The sequence below is a fragment of the Protopterus annectens genome, chromosome 1.part2, assembly GCF_019279795.1.
Source record: "Protopterus annectens isolate FY-2018-M chromosome 1.part2, PAN1.0, whole genome shotgun sequence".
NCBI lineage: Eukaryota > Metazoa > Chordata > Ceratodontiformes > Protopteridae > Protopterus > Protopterus annectens.
The window spans coordinates 106,617,531-106,628,808 of record NC_056727.1 but is presented as its reverse complement, the minus strand read 5'-3'; positions in this window follow the sequence as shown (position 1 = coordinate 106,628,808).

Here is an 11,278-nt window from a genome sequence, read left to right as displayed (position 1 = left end):
TGCCTCCACAGACCCTGGGAACTACCACCACACAAGCTTAACCAGCCTTGTCTGCAAAGCTATGGAAAGAGTCATTATGGAGCTCTTACACAGAGACACTGATGACCTACAGACCCTTGATCCCACCCAGTTCAGCTTTGTACAGGGCAGATCCTGCCTTTTGCACCTAGTTGACTATTTTGAAACTGTCAGTAGGGCCATTGATGAGGGCTAAGCGGTCCACACAGCCTACCTGCACTTGGCTAAGGCCTTTGACACAATACCCCACTCAGGCATCATAGACAAGCTCAACAGCTGAAATATAAAACTGTCACAGGATAGGTTGCAAAATGGCTAAGAAACAGAACCCATAAAGTCGACATTGCAGGTGCCTTGTTAGATTCAAAGCCAGTCACAAGTGGTGTCCCACAAGGATCTGTCCTGGGACCCCTCTTATTTGGCATTTACTTTTCAGATGTGGAAGCAAACATAGGAGGGTTGTGGCTGATAAAGTTTGCAGATGACTGCAACCTAGGCACCATAGTGAATACATCAGCCAGCACACACATCCTACAGAATGCCCTCACAAAAACAGATAGCTGGTGACGGAATCATGGCCTGAAACTGAATGCAACTGATGTGTAGTCATCCCCTTTGGGAGGAACAAAGTACCCACAAATTAACACATAGACAGCAACCCACTGGGCACAGAAAAAAAATCAGACACCTGGGGACCCATGTAGATAGTGACCTCTCGTTTGACACCCATGTTGCCAAAGTGGTCAGAAAGACTTTCTATTTTGCCCACCTTATCATGGAGGGTTTTCCATCCAGATCAAACGAGGTCATTGTACCCCTATACTTCTCCCTTATCAGGCCCATGATTGAATACAAAGCCCCATTTGGTATGTACCTCACCCAGCACTTGCAACAGCTGGAGAGACCCCAAACGTACCTTACCAAGAGGATCACGGGTCTACAACACGTCATATGCTTCCAGACTAAAGGAAATCCAGCTTTATTCAGTAGCATACCGCCTACTTACAGGTGACCTATGCCTGACATACAAGACCATGTCCAATCAGGATTTGGTGGACATGCTCCACTGGAAGCAATCCAAATCCACCAGAACCATGAGATCTACAGATTTGAACCTCAGCACATACATGTATAGGACATGCTGGAGGGACAGAGTCATACCTCAGAGGCTTCTCACACTCTAGCACAGAATCCCAGTTCGTGTTAGACAGAGTCCCTCACTGACTCTCTTCAAGAGAAATCTGGACAAGTGGATGTGAGATCGTAGGTTTACCCCAGGGGTCCTCCCTGTGTCACTACTAGACAGAGGCAAAGTCAATTAATTCGATTAAGTAAAGGGGTCATAATGTGTCACTACGTCAGAGGCACAATATTCAGAGTCTATTCTGTACATGTATTACCACTATAAGGGGTGGCAATAGCTACATCACTATGACTAGGCTTATAAATGCACTAGGGCGACACTAGGACACTATGGTGTATGTTTAGGTATTTTCAGTCAAGCAATATAATGTGGTTTGGGGGGCTTGATATCTTCATGTATGCCAACATAGGCCTGGTGCAGTTCCTGCTATTAGGACAGTGGTCTGCAGCAAGCTATATAGTGGTAGGCAGTTTTAGCCATTGGTATGTGACCATGGCTGATCCATGCTGCTTCTTGTTGTGGTACAAACATGGGGGTGTGATTATCCATGACATTTATTGCTAGTCACCCTCGTTTTGTAGCTTGTTCCATGTTTTGCAGCTGTACATCACTGTATGAGGTGTGACTTGGTAGTGTTAGGGTGCTGATGTGGGCTTTGACCCAGTTTTCTATTACAGCACTGATATCTACATTCTCTATACTGTGTGCGTTTACACTGCACGCATCTTGCTGTTTATACCTCTGGCATTGGGTAGCATTACATCTAGGTTCCTATCCCTTGTGGTACCTATGGAGGTGGGTTTGTGTTTTTGTGGTTCATGATTGGTGAGGGTGGATGTTAGTCAGGGTCCTCAGGTGTGCATATGGTACATGGTTTTACATTACTTAACACATGGCATTCATGCCTCAGGTGGTGCTGCAGGGCTGCCTCTGTCGGATGCACATACTACACTCCCTGTACATGTTTGGAAGCAGGTTATGTCATGTTAGGCGTCCCTGTTACTATAGGAGTGAGTCAGAGCGGGTATCAGTCCCAGTGTTCCTACTGAGCCAGTGTATGTGCTATGCGTTGCCTCTTTGCCAAGGCCAGGGCATACTAGGCATGCCTACTTCTGCCTACTGGGGCAAGGTCAGGTTGTTCCTCCTCTGAGTCACCCTCTGCCTGTGGTGGCCTTGGCAATGGTGGGGGTATGTTGGTCCAGCCCTATGCTGGTCCTGCTGCAGCTGTTTCCGCAGGATCATATTATGTAGCATAGCACATATCATGATCATTTGGGTACATGTAGTTGGTGTGTACTGCAAGGCTCCACCAGATGTGTCCAGACACCGGAACCGTGACTTGAGCAGCCCAAACACACACTCTATGACATTACATGTTTGTGCGTGTGCCTCATTATGGCGTTCCTGTTCAGGTGTGTGTGCATTTCTGATGGGTGTCATCAGCCACGGCTCAAGTGCATAACCTGTATCCCCCACTAGGTGTCCGTGTGGGAAGTCCCCACTGGCAAATGACTGGTACAGCTGCGTCAGATGCCAGATGTGGGAATCGTTGTAGCTCCCAGGGCAGCCAGCACACACATTCATTATTATGCCCTGGGCATCACACATGACCTGGCAGTTGATGGAGGGGAATCCCTTGCGGTTAATATAGGCTCTACCCCGCTCACTGGCTGGTGCTTTGATGCGTATGTGCGTGCAGTCTATTGCACCCAGTACCTCAGGGTATCCCGCTATTTGCTGGAAGAGACGCATATTGCTGGCCAATACCTCACGGGCATTGGGGAAATATACATGATCACCGACATGTGCTGACATGGCATCCAGGAACTGGTGCAGTACCCTGGAGGCTGATGCCTGTGATATCCCCATCATATCACCAGTTGATCTCTGGAAGGTACCTGTTGCTAGTATTCTTAGGCCAACACATACCTTGGTTTCCACTGGGATGGGTTCCCCTCTGTTGGTTCTGTGTGTGAGACGTGGCCTGCACAGCTCAACAATTTGCTGCAGAAGGTCTCTGTCCACTTTATAGCGCTCTGCTATCTCCAGCTCATGTAACCCATGGTAGGTGACCCTGGGCCTGTATACTCTTCTCCTTCTCTTCACTCTGGGTTGTCTGTCAGCATCTGCATTGTCACCACCCTCAGCAATCCAACTATGCCTGATTATAACAGCTATGGCAGCCCCTAGCATTTCTGCTCTGAGTTCAGCTTTTTCAGTTTTCAATTCTGATAGCTTACTCCTTTCTTGCAGTATCTCTTGAGAGAAACACCCTGCACTGCTGTTTGCAGTGTTTTAAGTGCTGCGTTGGGCTTCTAGTCTGCCTGTGTAATTGCCTGCTTCCAATTGTTATCACCAATTAACTCTAGCAGTATCCTCTGGCAGCTTCCTTGTTTTCTGGTTGTTTCTTTTTTCCTCTCTGTTTCCTCAGGGGGAGCAATGTGCACACCAGCTTAAGCACGCTCACAGTTACTTAAACGCACGCACACATCCTTACACAGTGTGAACTTGGCTGATTCATGGTAAAACGCGCGCACATTGCCTTACACACGTGCACGCCCACGCAAACCGTTGTAAATGGTTTGCAACACGCTCCCACATGTTGAACCTGCCTTACACGCGCGCACACGCGCACATGCAAGTATATCAAGAAAGTTTGAGTGTAGGGATAGTGTGCACCCTCTATTTCTTGACTTTCTTAGTGTTCTGTTGGGACACACCTCTCTCCCTGATGTCTGTCTGTCATCTGTCACGTTACACTGCCCTCCAGTGTGATACATTTATTTCTATCATTCCCCCCCGTGATGTCACCTACCTCTTACTCTATTCCTCCCCCTTCTGTAACTCTTACACTACTCGGAAAGTGCTCATTACCTATGTGGCAGTGTGATTCAGTATTGTAACCCTCATTTACATAGGATTGCCTAGTAATGCTTAGTTACATCTCTTACACGGAGCTTCCCCCCCGTGACAACCACTACATGGAGGCCATATTGTTTTTGGTCTGCTAGTCCCTGCATTGTCATTCCATGTAATACATAAATCCCACATTTGTGGGCTTATAAGCTTCGGTTTTCACTTTTGAGCAGCGCACCCCGTTTGCGCGGGTGTGCGCTGCAGTTAAACATCAAAATCCCACGAAAAAAAAAAAGTTATTTTAAATAATTTTGCAACACTTTTTAATGCCAATGGCCACATATTTGGCCATTGGCATGCTAGATGAAACATATGCACCCTTTATTTGGAGCTGACATAGCTCCGTTGTCAATTTTGCAGAAATGTACTCAGTTGTCAGCTGAGTACATTTCTGCAGCTAAAACGTCCATTACACGGACTGCTTTGGGCTTCCTGGATCGCTCAAATACCTCATTTGCATATCTTTCAGCTGCAAATGAGGTATTGAGCATTTCCACGCCCAGTCCGTGTAAGAGACGTTTTAGCTGTCTCTTACACGGAGGTTTGTGCTGTTCCTGAATCGGGAGGCTTACACGGAGGCTTACACTACTCTTAAACTCCGTGTAAGCCTTCATGAATCTGTCTCTTTCTCTAGTTTCTTCCTCTTGACAATGTAAACATATTCTTTTACTTTTCTTTTTATATGGAAACACTAATGGCCACACAAATGACTGAAAGGAACCAAACAGGGATGTCAGAGCCGAGTAAACGTTGAAGTTTTATTAAGCACTTTTTGTTTGCTGTGCAATGCAGACTTCTTCAAATAAACATAAGCAAGATACATAGTGTCATATTTCAACTTAAAAACTGATGTTATGTGATTAACTGAACCAATCATCAACTACTGATAAAACAGAAACACCCTCTCTTAAAAAAGAAACACCCTCTCTTAAGAAACGAGGGCTCCCTCTCTTAAAAAACCTAATACTACTAAAACCTGATCCAAGAAGGTTACTAGTTAATAAGTGTTTGAGTGACTATAAACATAAATAATACCAGTAAATTTCTACAGTTCACAAGGCACTTCTCATTACTAAATAACTAAATAACTGACATTGTATAACCTCTAATATAACATGTACATAAACACAAAAATGCAAGCCATCTAATGCCACCACAATACAGAGGAATACAATTTATCATATGTAATATACATAAGAATGAGGGACCTAATATACCCTCTCATCTTTGTAAGCTTTTTAATTTCAAAATGCATTAATATACAGCTTGGGATTAGTTCTACTGTTCTGCTTCTGGTGAGAAAAGGCACAAAGACACATTGATTACTAGTTGTGTGAAGCTGTGATGAGACCAGAACTGGTAATAGCCAGTAGTACTTGTAGGCAAATTCTGTCAGATAAACTACCCTCTAAACTAATTTTAGAAGGTGATGCAGTAGTGCAGCGATTAACATTGTCGCCTCACAGCAAGAGGTTCTCCAATTTGATTCTTGGCTGGGGTACCTTCTGTGTGGAGTTTGCATGTCCCCCTGCATTCACATGAGTTTCCTCTGGGTATTTTGGTTTCCTCCCACATTCCAAAGACATGTATCTGGAGCGTTTATCCTAGGGCCTCCACTGAAAATGGGCTCTGTCCCAGTTGGACTTTTCTGGTAAATGAATGTTAAAATTAATAAATAAAATACAATTTCAGAGTATTGCCCTAAATACTTCATCCATGAGTCATTAGGAGCTACTATAGCAACCTCTCTCTCTCCAGTTCCCAAGAACTATACAAACTCCAGTCCATCACCATCTAGCAACATGGTTTAGCAGTCTTTTCTCAACCCATCTGTGGCCAGTCTGATTGCACTGGGTGTTTTAAGGCAATGTAAAATGTTCACTGCTGCTGTTTACTGATAAAACAACCTGGGAGAGAGATACATTTTTAAGAAACAGAGGCAAACTTCTCATATCAGTCCACTACCGATAAGCATCAAACCTCCACAACACCATATCAATCACAGCTCACTATTAGGCCCATAACTTAAGCTGAGTCTGTATAAAAAATAAATAAAAAAAAAGTTTTCTGAAACTTACCAGAACATAATGTAAAATAGCACAGCATGAAGTACACAAGGCAACACTTACTCATTATCCATTCTCACATACTGCAACGTGACACAGCTCACCCAGGAGTACTCAAGAAAGCAGGATTAAGCCAATAAAAGGCTCACTAATTCTGCTTCCACACAAGGAAATGTTTTATTCACAGGTGACTCTATAGTTATACATACAGACTCCATGCTCACCAGACTGGAAAAGAATAGGGTGACTGTAAGCTGCTTGTTCATTGCCAGAACATCTGACGTTATAAGGGCCCTAAGGACCCTTACCAGACAGATATGAATACAGGGGTCCAGGGAAGTAAATACTGTGGGAAGAAATAGCCAGAGAATTGTTATGGCTAGGCTTTTATAGGCCCTAGGGCCTAGTACCAACCTATGAGCAACCTAGTGGTGGCCCATGTGGGAGTGAATGACCTAAGGCCTTCCACCAAGGGGGACATATAGAGACATTATGAAAATTACAATGCATGTATTAGAGGAAGGAAAGACACTAAACTAGAGCAGTATATTGCCATATCCAAGAATAATACCTAGATAACAAGACAAGATAATTGGCTTTAACGACTGGCTACAAAAGTGGTGCTTTTCTAAGGAGGCACAGTATATGTGAGTCTGGGATGCTATGATAGCTAAGGCATCCTGTTTTATGAGGGATGACAAGCACTTCTCATGAAAGGTCTTCTGCAAACAGGCTAAAGCCTTTGTTGTAGGTTAGGCAGTAGATATCAACAAATACTATGCCATAAAACTTCATATCTTTGGAAGAATTTAAACTCTATTTGTATAGAATGAACCCTAAAAAGTTAAAACATTTAATAAGAACAAAAAAATATTTTTTAAATTCAACTGATTAGACGTACTAAGAAAAACTAGTTGTCTGACAATGATATTCTCCAAGAATTTAGATCCTACTAGAAAAAAATGAATAGAAACCATGCATCTAGCTTATGTGATAGACAATAAAAAAAAACTTTACAAAAGGAAAAAGATAAAATAAGTAGTCTGAAGATGTTGATTATAATTTAAGCACATATAATAATAGAAACAGGTAAACAAATAAAAAAAATAAAGCCCCAGGAATCAGTGCAATTATTCCTGAAATATCTAAATTAACCCCAATTAATGTAAAGCAAACTTTTCAGAAAGTTCTTTTAGATAAACATCTTATAAGACGTCATGCAAATATTCACTGATTACATAAATCATTAAAGAAATTCAAAGATCCCATGTTATGCTCTCAATATATAACTATGTCACCTCTAAACATAAAAATTACTTCTATATATGTAGACAGAATGAAATTATATTATCAGAATTAATAAGTTATGATCAAAAGTATTTATTTTGCGTAGCTACATGCAATACATCAAAATAATCTACCCTGCATATCCTCATCCTTGGATTAATTTGACTAGAAATTGGTAATCTCTGTGAGACCAAGTTGTACTATCCCATCAATAAATGAGACCATCTCTAGAGACTTCTCCAGGGCAAACATATATCAGTTTGTAGAAGACATAAGCAAAATTCCCAACAATCATTTGCTAATTGGCCCAGTTGTGAAGATTCACATTCACCTCCTTCTTTTACCAGCCCTTAAACAGATGCATAGAAAAGTCAGAACACAGCCTCTCTAAATTTAATGGTAAATTCAGGAATAAACATTTCAGATGAAGCACCCATAAAAACAAACTAAATAACAACAGAAAGAAAATAATGAAAAGTTGCAGAAATTGCAAACCCCTTACCTCAAGACCACACTGAAACATGCCACGTAGACACTTAACAGCACTATCAACAAAGGGAAAGCAGAATACAAGCATAGGGTTGCTGCAGATACAAAAGAAATTGCAAATCTTTTTTTTTTTTCAATTTTGTCAGAAAATTAAGGAATAATGTCCAATAATGGTTTGAGCTCATTCAAAATGTCACACACACATGCTGATGCTGAGGATATAGCCAATGTATTAGCAGACAAATGTAAGACTAACTTTATCCCACCTACCTACACTGTTGACCCCACTATCCCTGAAAATGTAGTTTCTCCTGAAATCACATTGAAACAAGTCTTAGAATTCCAGTCAAAGGATAAAAATAATACTTCCATGGGAACAGACAACATACCAGGGTGCATTCTCAACAGTGCAAGTATGCACTGTCCCAAATTGACTTAAAACTGTTCATCCTCAGCCTGTCCACAGGATTGTGGCTTGACACATGGAGAACAGCCACTGTGACTCCCACAAGGGTGGCGCATGTAAAGACCCAGGTAATTATAGGCCCATCAGCTTCACAAGACTTATATTCAAAGCCATGGAACATATCATAGTAGAACTCATTTATGCAAAGATAGGCAACTTAACTGAACTACACCCCAGCTAATCTTGTTTTGTGAAGGGCAGGTCCTGCCTCCTGAATTCAGTAAGCTTCTTTGAAAAGGTTACGGATCGGGCTGTAGACAGTAGTCAATCTCTGCACACTCTTTATCTTATACTACTGATGAAAGCTACATGCTGAAACCGGTCTAGTTCCAATAAATTTCATGCTTCATTAATCCTAGGTGCTGACTCCTTTTTTTGATTCCTACACGTTTGTCTGCCTTGCACCTGCCATACCTGCTAGCTGTTTCTTCTTTGATACACTCTTTATCTTAACCTGGCCAAGGCTTTTGATACTCTTCATGCAGGAATTATTAAAACATCTAGACAAACAATATAAACCCCTATATTGTCTGCTGGATTGCAAATTGGCTGTTAAACAGATCCCGCACTGTCAATTTTTACAATGTCTAGTGAACAGCCACATGAAGAAAAAATGTTCTGTTCTTATGAAGAGTAAAGTAAACCATCTCCTTGCTGTAGAGAAATCCATGCTACAACACTTTTGCTGTATCCCCTAACACTGCAAATTGAAGACAAGGTAACGGGATTGCCTCCCAGACCAGGCAACTTGATAATTCACCAGACTAGAGAATTTAAGCCACCTTTGCACAATAAATTCTGCACAGAATAAAGGCAAGTGCAGGGATATCACTTTTCAAATGCAAGACTATAATTTGCTGAGTCTGGTATTTTATTATGATGTTAAAAAAACAGAAAATAAATTACAAAATGAGCTGAATGAAAAATATACAGTGTCTGACTTGGAGTGTTAGACCTGTATTACTAATGGACAGATGCAGCTCTTAAATTATTTACTCCATGCATGGATTTCCTCAAATTATCTATGGTATGATCCCTGTTATTTTCATTAGGGCTAATAAATAATTATTGACCATGGAATGGGGAGGGGCAACCTATAACCAAATGGGAAAGGTTATTTTGAGCATAAAAAAGGGAAATTGGCTAGGCTTAAAATGGCCTGCAAGGGCAACTAGCCTAGTACTTACCTATGAACCTATGAACCAAGTTGTGAAAGTTGCTGGTATACTCCCTGAATATAAAACTGCAATGAGCTGCATTTCACAGGAATCAATGTTAGGCCCTCTCGTTCGACATTTATTTTGTAGATATCTAAGCCGATATCCCAGAACTATGACCAGATTTGCTCATAGCTGCAAGCTGAGTAGTGTTATCTGCTCGCCCACTAATGCTAAAACAGCTTCAAGGATTGGAATATGCATGTACTTGGTGCACTGAAAATGGTATCAAGTTAAATGCAAAACACTGCAGTGTGGTAGCATTGAGCAAAACGTTGCACCCACCTCATATGTTATTCCTCTTCACACATAGACAGTCATGAGACCTAGCTATTTATGTAAACAACTCTTTCTTTCTCTCTGTCTGTCTGTCTCTCTCTCTCTCTCTCTCTCATTTGATCATCATGTTTCCACCACAGTCAGGAAATCCTTCTATCTGGCCCTGTTAATAACCAAAAGAATATCTACCAAGACTCAACAAAATCACCCTAACCCTGTAGTCTTCCTTATCAGACCCGTCACAGAATACAGTGCTCCCTTTGCTATGCACAAATCCAAGCATATTATTCAAATGGAAAGGCTGCAAATATTTCTAATCAATAAAATTAAAGGTCTTAAATCATTCTCTTATCTCAAAAGTTTAGCACAACTCCCTTTATACTCTGTAGTGGTAATGACACTCTGAGGGTTGTCCTGAATTATTCTAGTGGCATCGATGTAGTATGTAATGTAATTAAAAGGGGTTGGTTCATCTTAATGATGGATAAAGAGTTAAAGAAGACTCTAGGTGAGAAACCTAGGTTTTCCTTCAAGAATGATAAGTCCAGCAAACATCAGTTATGCTACAGACATCATAAACATTAACCTGTTGTGCTACGTTAGTGCAGGAAGTTTTTTTTTTACATATAATGAGGATCTCGGGCAGTACTTAATGCCTGTAACAAGTAGTGAATTATGAGGGAGAGGGAAAGTGAACATAAAACATACCAGTCAAAAAGAAAGTTTGGACAAAGACACACAATCTGGAATAGGTTTTAACTTAGAGAGTCGTTAGAATAACAGCTGTTGTTCGAGAATACATTTAGTGAACGATATGATGTGTGGAACTCTAATGTCTGGCATTAATTATTAATTGTAATCATCTGTGATTTAGGAGGATGGGACAAAAAGGGACAGATGAACTTCTAACAATGTAGAAACAAGTATAAGGTGTGTGTGTGTGTGTGTGTGTGTGTGTGTGTGTGTGTGTGTGTGTGTGTGTGTGTGTGTGTGTGTGTGTGTGTGTGTTTAACTGAGTTCTTGTGTGTGAGAGTGAATGAGGAGCATATTTATGTTAACATGATATATTAGGCACTAGTGTTTGTTGCTGTAGGAAGTGTTGATGTACAATCTCAGTAGTTTTCCATGATTCAGAGACATGCTGATTAGCCGATAATGAGTTCTTTCCTCTTAGCAGTCCTGAATCGCAATATACTACATCGCAGAAACACGGCTTTTTACTACAGTGATTAACATGAGTGGTGGAGTTCTTTCTGAATCCCTGGCTCATTGTATACATTTCTTGTAAATACTTTCCAATATAAACTAATACTTGATAATTTTACTGATATCCATATTAATTTTCTGTTCTGCTCAACATTTAAGATATCCAAGTTACCCATACTTGGGAAATTCT